Genomic DNA, 11,483 nt, shown 5'->3' with positions numbered 1-11,483 from the left:
TGGGCCTTGCGGGGCCGAAAAGCGTTCCCTTTCGCCGATCGGCTTGATCGGGAGCGACTTACTAAGCCTCGCTCGGCTCCATGGCGGCGTTCTTTTTAAAAAAAATCTCTTAACTTGTTTTGCGAATATTATGTCAATTTTTTATTGTTTGGTTTTATATTTACTTTTCTATTTTTCATAGGTTTTTTTCAATTCAAGTTTAATTTTTATCTTATTTTTTATTTTTACAATACAATTTTTTTTAAAAAATATATCTTCTAACTTGTTTTATGAGTATTATGTCAATTTTTTATTGTTTGGTTTTATATTTACTTTTCTAGTTTTCATAGGTTTTTTTCAATTCAAGTTTACTTCTTTTCTGATTTTTATTTTTTACAATACAATAGATTTTTTAAAAAAAATCTTCTAACTTGTTTTGCGAATATTATGTCAATTTTTTATTGTTTGGTTTTATATTTACTTTTCTAGTTTAATTATTTTCTCTTTTTTTATAATACAACTCTTTTTAAAACTAAAAATAAAAGTATCGATTTAAACACTTGATTGTTCAACAACATTTAAAAAACCATCCATTCAAACACTCGATATTTCATTATAGTTTTCATAGATATTTTACATAGTACTAGAAATAAAACTTAACTAAAGAACATTACGAAAATAATTAAACATTACTAAACGACATTTTCAAATAAACCCTAAACTACTCGTCCTCCACGCCGCCGAAGTCTGCCTCGTCATAGAGGCCGTCGCCGTTGTCGCTGTCGTCGCTGCTGCTACTGCTGTCGTCGAGGGGCACCACGGGCACGGCCGGCGCAGCCATCGAGTCCTCGAGCGCGGCGTGATACCCGGGAAAGTCCTCCGGGTCCTCCGGGTGGACGGCACCCGGGACGACCTGAAGGTACTCCTGAACGAGCGGCGGCGGCTGCGGCATGTTCTCCGACTCCCGGAGCGCCGTCAGGTAGCCCGACATGTCGTCCGGGTCGCCGGCCTCCGTCGCCAGCCGCCTGTACTCCGCCACCAATGCCGGCTCTGGCGGCTGCTGCGGCTCGGCCGGAGGGGCGCGGCTGGACCTTGCGCCGTTCTTGCCCGCGGTACGGCTGGACCCGGCGCCGTTCCTGCCCGCCGTATGACGATCGCCAGGGCCGAGGCGGATAGCGCCGCGGTCACCACCTGGGCCTCCGCGGGGCGCGGGAGGGTGCATGGCGCCGAAGTCGAGGCGGGTGTGGGTCGAGCGCGCCTCGCCGCGGCGGTACAGCTCAAAGCCGTACCCCGGCGGAGCTGGCACGACGCCGGCGACCGCCTGCGCGCGGTACGGTGCGACCACCTCCTCGAAGGTGCGGCCGTCCCAGAGCTGATGCCGCCGCGCGCGGTTGTGCTTCGTGGCGGGCGCGGGCCGGCGTAGGCGTGGAGGCGCCGCAGGTGATCGTCGGCGAGGCGGTCCGCCCAGTCGGGGTTGTTGGGGGCGTACTGGGGGTCGGCGAGCTCCTCCGGTGACAGGCGAGCCCTGTACAGGCCGACAGCGCGGGCGAAGAGGTGGGTGCCGACCTCGGGCACCGGCGCAACGGGAACACCGTCGACGCTCAGGCGCCACCTCGCCGGCAGGCGCACGTCGGGCGTGGAGGGGATGCCGAAGTGAGCGAGCTCCTCCGCCTCCTCGATCGTCAAGTTGGGGCGGGCCATCGTCGGCGAGAGGGAGAGGCACGGCGCGCGAGGTGGTGAAGGGCGCAAGAGGACGACGCCGGCGACAAGGGGAGAAGGAGAGGCGAGGCGAGGGTGGTGTGCGAGCCGACGGAGGGTGCGAGGCGCTTTTTATAGGGCGTAGTAGTGGGTTGGGCGGGGGTGCCGGCGATCAATGCCGGTGGGCAGCCGAGCGGTCAAGGGCGCAGAAGGGCAGGCGGCGGCGTGTGAATCGGCACCAGCGATTAATGCCTGGTACGCGAGGGCGGCGTGCGCGGGCGGTCAAGCGGTGGCGTGCGCAGGCGCGCGGCAGGCGGTGGCGTGTGAATCCGCGCCGCCCACGGACCGACGCCGGCGACGGGATTAGGTTTAGTACGCGTGGGCCCGCCCTCCTCCCCACGCGGCGTACAGCGCCCACGTACGGGCGTACAGCGGGCCGTACGGACACGCGCCTCGCTACGCCGTGGTACGCCGCGGTACGCCTCCCCCCACCTTAATTTCCCATCCTACCCCTACTCACTTATTCTCACGAAAGGGTATCTTTTAATCTGGACCATTGATGTGTGTAGGGGGGATTGTACCGAAGAAGAAGTGGCAAAGGTCAGCGTAAGAGGGAGAAGATTTACTGTTTTCGCTGTGGAGAGCCCGGTCACTATGCGGTTGGATGTACAACTGAGCTGTGTGATATTTGCTTGAGACCGAAACATGAGGCCGAATGCCCTTTTCTTTTAGCTCCTAAGCCGGTGGTGAACTTTTATGGAGTGTGCGATGAAAAACTTATGTTCTTTGAGACACCGATGATGAGGTCTTGCAGACCTAGGCTTGAGAATGCCAGAACCGGTGTGATTCGTGTGACTAAGGGCACTTTGCCTGAGGACCAAATTATTTTGCATCTTAAGAGACTGGTTTCCTCATCTTTTCATTGGGCTCTCGTTCGGATTGATGAGAAGACGTTTAAGGTTGACTAACCAACAAAGTATGATCTTGATAAGATTAATGATTTTTGGCATGTGTAAGGTACCGGGCAGTTCTTGTATTCTTGAATTCGATGAGTGGAAGCGAAACGATCCGGTGGGAACTCTGCTTACTCAGATTTGGGTCAGGTTCTTTGGGCTTCCACCGGAGCTACTCAACGATTTCCTAGAGACTTGGAGTGTTGGTTCTCTTATTGGAAAGACCTTGGAGGTGGATATGCCTTTCACTCGCAAGCATGGCATTGCACGAATGCGTGTGGGAGTTCTGGATGTGGATTCGGTGCCGTGTTTCCTAGGATGGGTCTATGAGGGCTTGATTTATGATCTACGGATTGAGATTGATGGGGCTCCATTGATCCAAAATGCAGACATGGGCATGGGTACGGACGGTGGTCCTGATGGTAGGGACGGCAGGCAGGATGATCTCATGGACCATGACCAGTCTGCTAATCATTCATCTACCTCTGGAGGGTCAGGTCAGGTATCTGCGGCCCCAGCGGGCAAGACTTCGTCCACTTCGGCACCTATGGAGGGGCTTCGGCGTGGTATGGATGCAGACTTGACTCCGATTCGGCTTCCGAGAGAGAGGTTGGAGGATGTTGCCTCACATTCCACGTCTACGGAGTGCACGACACCTGCTACCACGTCGACGCCTAGGGCAAGGCTTCGGTTTGGATCTTTTGTGCTGTTTTGGCACTTGGGCGCCTTTGGGGCGATAGAGTGGACATGGATGATCCGGCTGAGCAAGAGTTGCCTCTGTTATCACCCGTTCGTTTCACTTTTGCTGAGGGGGGAGCTTCCATGACGTCACCTCCCAAATCACCTTGGGAGAGGAGTCCGAGGCATGCGGTCTCACTCCCTTTTCCGTCTGCTGAGTTGGTGGATCCGTCGAGCGTTGGGCCGGCGTCTCCGATCACGCCTCCTCGGGGAGATGCTTCTTCACCACAACGGTCGCAGGAGGTGAAAGTTGTGATGAAGGGTTCCGGGGCCCCTTCTACTCTGACTTCTCGGGGGGCCTTGCCTTGTCCACAGTTGTCGCATGAGGTGATGACTATGGAGGCGACTTCAGATGCCGGTACGGAGGTCGTGGTTCAGATACCGGTACCAGAGGCGGGTGCTCTGGTGCCACATCCCACGTCTTCTTCTGGTGGATGGGAGACAGACTTCTCCGTCCATGAGGTGGTGGCTTTTGGGGGTATCCCAGATCCGACTTCTGGAGGGATGAGGTCGAGCAGGCGGATTCAGGAGCAGCCGGATGCTGACGAGTTTCAGCTGGGGTGTGCCATGCGGGCAGCCAAGATTCGAGACATCGAATCCTCTACAGGTTTGTCTTTTAACACCAATATTTTGGTTTTACATTATTCTGAGCACGATATTTTACTTGGAGCTGATAAGTTGGGCATTTCTCTGGGTGATAATAATGGTGAGGTAGCTATTTCTATTAATAAGCTTCTTGACTTAGAAACGGATAGAGCGATGACCATGCTTAAAAATAATGCCGCTGTAAAACCAATGAAAAAGAGTGAGATTAATGAGTTGGGAATGTGCGAGTTAGACGGTTTATGCGAGGATTTAGTTCCTACAAATCATCTTCACCATGATTCTTTGGAAGTGGAGGGGCCTGCGGCTCCTCTGCAATCATGTGTAGCGATCGGTGATGATTCCAGTCATGCAGACTGTGAGATCATGCCAGAGGCACCTAGACGAAAACGGCAAAAAAGGTATATGCCTTTCAGCTATACGTCGAAGTGCAAGGCTTAAGTTCAAGAAGAAATTTCATGATGATCCATGAGCGGCATTTTTGGAATAGCAGAGGTCTTAGGGACTTGGCTAAGCGTAGGTTCTTGGCAGAGGCTTCTCTGGAATACAAGCTTGATTTTGTTGTGTTGCTTGAGACAGGCCGCGACAATTTCACGCAGTTCCTCTGGACTATTTTGGGTTGTCTAGAGTTTGATTGGCATTGGCTGCCGCCTCGAGGAAGATCTGGAGGGATCCTACTCGGAGTAAATTGCGAGACTCTTGAGGTGATTGACGTATTCTGTGGAGATTTTGTTGTTAAATTCCATGTGCGATCGAAAGCTGACGGATTCAGGTGGGCTCTAGTGGCTGTGTACGGAGTGGAACAACCTGAGCTCAAACCTGACTTCCTTGCAGATCAGGTTAGGATTTGTGGGGACAAAACGCTACCAATTATGGTTGGTGGAGATTTCAACATTATTAGAAGAAGGGAAGAGAAAACAAATGACAACTTTGATGGCAGATGGTCCTTTATGTTCAATGCGATCATTGAAAGTCTGGACCTGCGATAGATTGACCTTACGGGAAGGAAATTTACTTGGGCAAATACCCTTCCGAATCCGACTTATGAAAAACTTGATAGAGTTCTCACGAGTATTGAGTGGGAACAAAAATTTCCTTTAGTGATGGTGCAGGCGTTACAAAGGGGAATATCTGATCATACTCCTCTTCTTGTAGACTCCGGTGAAACGGTACACTGGGGAAACAAGAATGTCTTCTCTTTCGAGACTGCGTGGTTCGAGAGGGAGGATTTCCTTGAGCTGATAGCTAGGGAATGGGCAGTGGAACAAAGGGGAGAGTCGAATATTGATAAATGGCAGTATAAGATTAGACATCTTAGACAGTTCGTGAGGGGATGGGCTAAGAGTAATAGTGGAGTTTATAGGAAAGAGAAAGAAAGATTGTTGAAGATCATTAATGACCTTGACATAAAGTCTGAAAGCACCTCACTGCACATGGATGAACGAGTGAATAAAAGAGAAGCGGAGGTGAGTCTGGCGAAGCTACTTAGAGAAGAGGAATTAAAATGGGCACTTAGAGCGAAAGTGCACCGGGTTTTTTAAGGAGATAATAACACACAATTTTTCCGGCCAATGGAAAACATAGGAAAAAGAGAATCATTCAACTTGAACAGGATGAGGGTATGATTGTTGGTCATGAAAAATCTAAAAATGTATATCACCAACTATTATAAAACTTTGTTTGGGGCCCCGGCAGAGAATCATGTCGCCCTCGATGAGAGCATGGTGGACGACATTCCTCAACCGCGGGATGATGAGAACGAGGTGCTCACTGCTCCTTTCTCTGAGAAGGAGGTGTTTGAAGCGATATCACAAATGAAAAATAATAAAGCACCTGGTCCAGATGGCTTCCCTGCCGAATTCTATAAGAAATGTTGGGGTATTATTAAAGGTGACTTGATGCCTATGTTCCATGATCTGTTTAATGGCCACCTTCAACTTTTTAAGTTAAACTTTGGCACCATCACGTTGTTACCAAATAAGGTGGAAGCAATTCGCATTGAGCAATTCATACCGATATGTTTGCTCAATGTGAGCTTCAAAATTTTCACTAAAGTTGGCACTAACCGTTTGATACAGATTGCACATTCGGTGGTGCAGCCAACCCAGTCTGCCTTCATGCCAGGACGACACATTCTCGAGGGAGTGGTCGTTTTACATGAGACCTTGCACGAAATTCACTCGAAGAAGCTCGATGGAGTGGTCTTCAAAGTGGATTTCGAAAAGGCTTATGATAAAGTGAAATGGCCATTTTTACAGCAGGCTTTGCGTATGAAAGGGTTTGATCAGGAATGGAGGAAACAGGTCGAGTCTTTTATACAGGGAGGTAGCGTCGGAATCAAGGTAAATGATGATATTGGTCATTATTTCCAGACGCTAAAAGGATTGAGACAGGGTGATCCGATGTCTCCAATCCTTTTTAATGTCGTCGTTGATATGTTGGTTGTTCTTGTTAATAGAGCAAAACAAGATGGCCAAGTAGGTGGTCTTATCCCACATTTGGTAGATGGTGGTGTCTCCATTCTTCAATATGCCGATGACACCATTATTTTCATGGAACATGACCTTGCTAAGGCTAGAAACATGAAGTTAATGTTGTACCTTTTTGAACAGTTGTCAGGACTGAAGATTAATTTTAATAAGAGTGAGTTGTTCTGCTTTGGACACGCCAAAGAAGAACAAGAAACTTACAAGCAATTATTTGGGTGTGAATTAGGTTCGTTGCCCTTCACGTACTTAGGGATTCCAATTCACCACTGCAAGCTCACGAATAAAGAATGAAAGTGTATTGAGGATCGGTTTGAAAAGAAGCTGAGTTGCTGGAAGGGCAAACTCTTGTCATATGGAGGAAGATTGATTCTTATTAATTCGGTACTCACAAGTATACCAGTGTTTCTTCTTTCTTTCTTTGAAGTCCCGGTTGGGGTGAGGAAAATATTGGATTTTTATAGATCTAGATTTTTTGGCAAATTGATGAAAACAAGATTAAATATAGATTGGCAAAATGAGACGTAATTTGTAGACCGAAGGACCAGGGAGGCTTGGGTATAGAAAAGCTGGAGGTGAAAAATAGGTGTTTGCTCAGCAAATGGTTGTACCGTCTTTCAGTAGAAAGAGAAGGGGTTTGGATTCAGTTGCTGCGTAATAAATATCTCTATTCCAAAACGCTTGCCCAGGTTACGACTCAACAGTCTGATTCTCCGTTCTGGAAGGGGGTTATGAAGACAAAGGTCGCCTTCTTCAACATGACTAAATTCACTGTAGGGAATGGAAGAGATACTAGGTTTTGGGAGGACACATAGCTAGGAGAAACCCCACTGGCCATGCAGTATCCATCCCTTTACAACATTGCTCAACGGAAAGAGGTTTCGGTTGCCTCAGTTTTGGGATCCACTCCGCTTAATATGCAGTTTCGGGGGTCAGTCATAGTTGAGCGGTGGGATAGATGGTTACATCTCGTGCGTAGGTTAATGGGGGTTAACCTTTCAGATGATCCAGACTCTCTGCACTGGAAGCTATCCAGGTCAGGAGTTTTCTCGGTTAAATCAATGTACACAGATTTGATTAACACCGGGACTATCCCGAGGACGGTTCATATTTGGAAAATTAAGGTATCTCTAAAAATAAAAGTGTTTATGTGGTTCATGCATAAGGGCGTAATTCTAACTAAAGATAACCTAGCTAAGCGTAAGTGGGAAGGATGTGAAAGATGGTGCTTTTGCGATCAGGATGAAACAATCGAGCATCTGTTTATCAATTGTCCGCTTGCTAAGTTACTTTGGAGAACTATTCACGTAACCTTTAACGTCACTCCACCTATCACGATATCACATATTTTTGATAACTGGTTGGCTGGGGTGGCGCCTCAGACCGCGGCACATATTCATGTGGGAGCATGTGCATTACTTTGGGCTATATGGAATTATCAGAATGATGTTGCCTTTAACAGACAAACCATCACAAACTTTTTGTAGGTTAGCTTCAGAGCGTCTACTTGGATCCATATGTGGTCCTTAATCAGCCATGCGGACCACATGGCGCATATGGATATTGGATGCAGCCGATGGGAGATGGTTGCACGGGATACATACAACCGGTTTGGATGGCGGTCCAATAATAGGATAGGCGTCTAGTCTCCTAGTCCTATTTTCGCCGGTTGTGGCATTTATTTTTTTACTATTAGACTTTTTGCGGGAACCTTTTATTTCAATAAATATATGGCTGCGTGCATCAAGAGATGCACAGGCCGGGGGTACGCCTCCTTTTCGAAAAAGGAAAAAATGCGTAGCTATGGAGAGATCTTTTCTCCGGCTGCGTAGCATGGCAGTTTTCCTTCTCTTTTTTAAGAGTACACTTGAATGCGTAGGTGCTAAGATTATCGCAGTCCCAAGCATTCTCCATCACAAAAAGGCCCTACTCTACTAAGTACACCATCATTCTCTCGCAGCTATTTTTTCAGGTGCGTACTTAGAGATGGAGTAGTACATAAATGCTGGTTAGTAGTAGATTTCAACATAGAGACGTAGTAGTACGTAGAGATGGAGTAGTACGTAACATGGCAGGATGAAATACTGATCGGTAAATTCCAGAGATCAGAGGAGAGGAGAGCGGTGCCTGTTGTCTCAATATGTTATCCCCACACAGTGGCACTTATTGTGCTCAAATGGTGTGTACCGGGAAGAGAGAGGAGGGGGAGGGGGGAATTCCATCATAGCGAATGAGGGAATAATTAGCACCTTGACCATGATGGGCGCGGAGGAACTAATCCACATGTAACACCCAATGCATCACATATCGTATGCAGTGCCCTGAGCTGTAGTCTATGGATTGAACGGCTGCAGCAGAACATGACATGCAGTTAACTTGCAACTCAACGTTATGAATTGTTACTTAGTTATGTGAGCCTAGTATATCATGCCTACCTGTGGTGTCACACATGAACCTCAAACGACCCACACCACACAGACCTGACATGGTACTCTCAAAAAAAGGTTCTGCTGAGATGGTGTCATTATGATAAATACTTCGAATTGATTTGTTGGTGCTCCTCTGCCTGAAAACAAAATATATGCAAAACGAAACAGTGATCAATTGATTTCATAGAGCAAAGGAGAGCAGCACTTGAGGTCGAGGCCTCTCGTAGTGCCAGCAGTGGAGCACCTTGCCTGTGTCACTGCAGTCCCTGGCCTCCTCGAGGGCCCCGGACCGCGTTGTCCATGGACTCGTCAAGCGCAACAGGCCCTTGGAGAACACCATGTCGTGCCATTTCTGCGAGCTGACCACCAACATGTCCCTCTTGCCGTCACTGACGCCTTCGTCGCACACCCGTAAGTGACGCAGCCCACCACCATTCGCCCGCCAATGCACATGCCCCTTCCTCTCTACAAGAAGGATCAACGCTCGAATCTTTAGCTAGCTAGCTAGATGCTGGTTTCGTTGAAAGAAGTAGATGAGACATGGATGGATGCTAGAGTAGCAGACGTAGGTTTGCTGCCATGGATCTGGGGATCCATGGGTCGCTGCTCACGTCCACCACACTCCACGGCCTCGTGCTCCCACCTCTGTGGCACGCGATGGCCATCGCCATGGCCACGGAGCGCGAGCTCAGCTGTGAGCAGCTTGCCACGCCGCACGCCACGACCTCGCCGAACACCGGCATCACCACTCGCCGGAGGCCTCCCGTAGCCGTAGCCATTGTGTCGTGCCGGTGTCATGCCTCCTGCCTCGGATCAATAATGTCTACTACGCAACCTTTTTTTTATAGACGTTGTTGGGTCTTCAAGTGCAGAGGTTTGTAGGATAGTAGCAAATTTCCCTTAAGTGGATGACCTAAGGTTTATCAATCCGTGGAAGGTGTACGATGAAGATAGTCTCTCAAGCAACCCTGCAACCAAATAGCAAAGAGTCTCTTGTGTCCCCACACATCCAATACAATGGTAATTTGTATAGGTGCACTAGTTCGGCGAAGAGATGGTGATACAAGTGCAATATGAATGATAGATATAGGTTTTTGTAATCTGAATTTATAAAAACAGCAAGATAACAAGCGATAAAAGTGATCGTAAACGGTACTGCAATGCTAGGAAACAAGGCCTAAAACTCATACTTTCACTAGGGCAAATTCTCTCAACAATAATAACATAATTAGGTCATATAACTATCCCTCAACATGCAACAAAGAGTCACTCCAAAGTTACTAATAGCGGAGAACAAACGAAGAGATCATTGTAGGGTACGAAACCACCTCAAAGTTATTATTTCTGATCGATCTATTCAAGAGTCCGTAGTAAAATAACATGAAGCTATTCTTTCCGTTCAATCTATCATAGAGTTCGTACTAGAATAACACGTTAAGACACAAATCAACCAAAACCCTAATGTCACCTAGATACTCCAATGTCACCTCAAATATCCGTGGGTATGATTATACGAGATATGCATCAAACAATCTCAGATTCATCTATTCAACCAACACATAGAACTTCAAAGAGTGCCCTAAAGTTTCTATCGGAGAGTCAAGACGAAAACGTGTGCCAACCCCTATGCATAAGTTCACAAACGGAACCCGCAAGTTGATCACCAAAACATACATCAAGTGGATCACGTGAATATCCCATTGTCACCACAGATAAGCACATGCAAGACATACATCAAATGTTCTCAAATCCTTAAAGACTCAATCTGATAAGATAACTTCAAAGGGAAAACTCAATCCATGACAAGAGAGTAGAGGGGGAGAAACATCATAAGATCCAACTATAATAGCAAAGCTCGCGATACATCAAGATCGTACCACCTCAAGAACACGAGAGAGAGAGAGAGATCAAACACATAGCTACTGGTACATACCCTCAGCCCCGAGGGTGAACTACTCCCTCCTCGTCATGGAGAGCGCCGGGATGATGAAGATGGCCACCGGTGAGGAATCCCCCCTCCGGCAGGGTGCCGGAACAGGGTCCCGATTGGTTTTTTATGCTTACAGAGGCTTGCGGCGGCGGAACTCCCGACCTAGGTTTCTTTCTGGAAGTTTGGGTATATATAAGAGATGTTGGCGTCGGGAACAAGTCAGGGGGATCTCCGGGCTGTCCACGAGGTTGGGAGGCGCGCCCCCCACCCTCGTGGGCAGCCCGGGACTCTTCTGGCCCAACTCTTTTACTCCATGGCCTTCTTCTGGTCCAAAAATAAGCTCCTTCAATTTTTAGGTCAATTGAACTCTGTTTGGTTTTCCTTTTCTGCGATACTCAAAAACAAGGAAAAAACAGAAACTGGCACTGGGCTCTAGGTTAATAGGTTAGTCTCAAAAATTATATAAAATAGCATATAAATGCATATAAAACATCTTAGAAGGATAATACAATAGTATGGAACAATAAAAAATTATAGATATATTGAAGACGTATCAATCAACAGAAGAGAAAACACACTCAAGAGAAAGAAAGGGAGAGGGCCTCACGGAGAAGTCCACCTTGCCTGAATTTGAGCGCCGCTCATAGGACGATCTTGCTGGCGTGCA

The 11,483-nt window shown here is 47.7% G+C and overlaps 1 pseudogene; it reads left to right on the top strand.

Moving 5' to 3' along the window:
- Positions 1–703: 703 nt before the first annotated feature.
- LOC147992647 (uncharacterized) lies at positions 704–1,815 on the top strand (annotated as a pseudogene).
- The last annotated feature ends 9,668 nt before the right edge of the window (positions 1,816–11,483 follow it).

This window comes from Triticum urartu, chromosome 1A, assembly GCF_056163025.1.
Source record: "Triticum urartu cultivar PI428250 chromosome 1A, HENAU_Tu73, whole genome shotgun sequence".
Taxonomy (NCBI): domain Eukaryota; kingdom Viridiplantae; phylum Streptophyta; class Magnoliopsida; order Poales; family Poaceae; genus Triticum; species Triticum urartu.
Note: the sequence above shows the minus strand (reverse complement) of the source record. Positions and strands in the feature narration are given on the sequence as shown.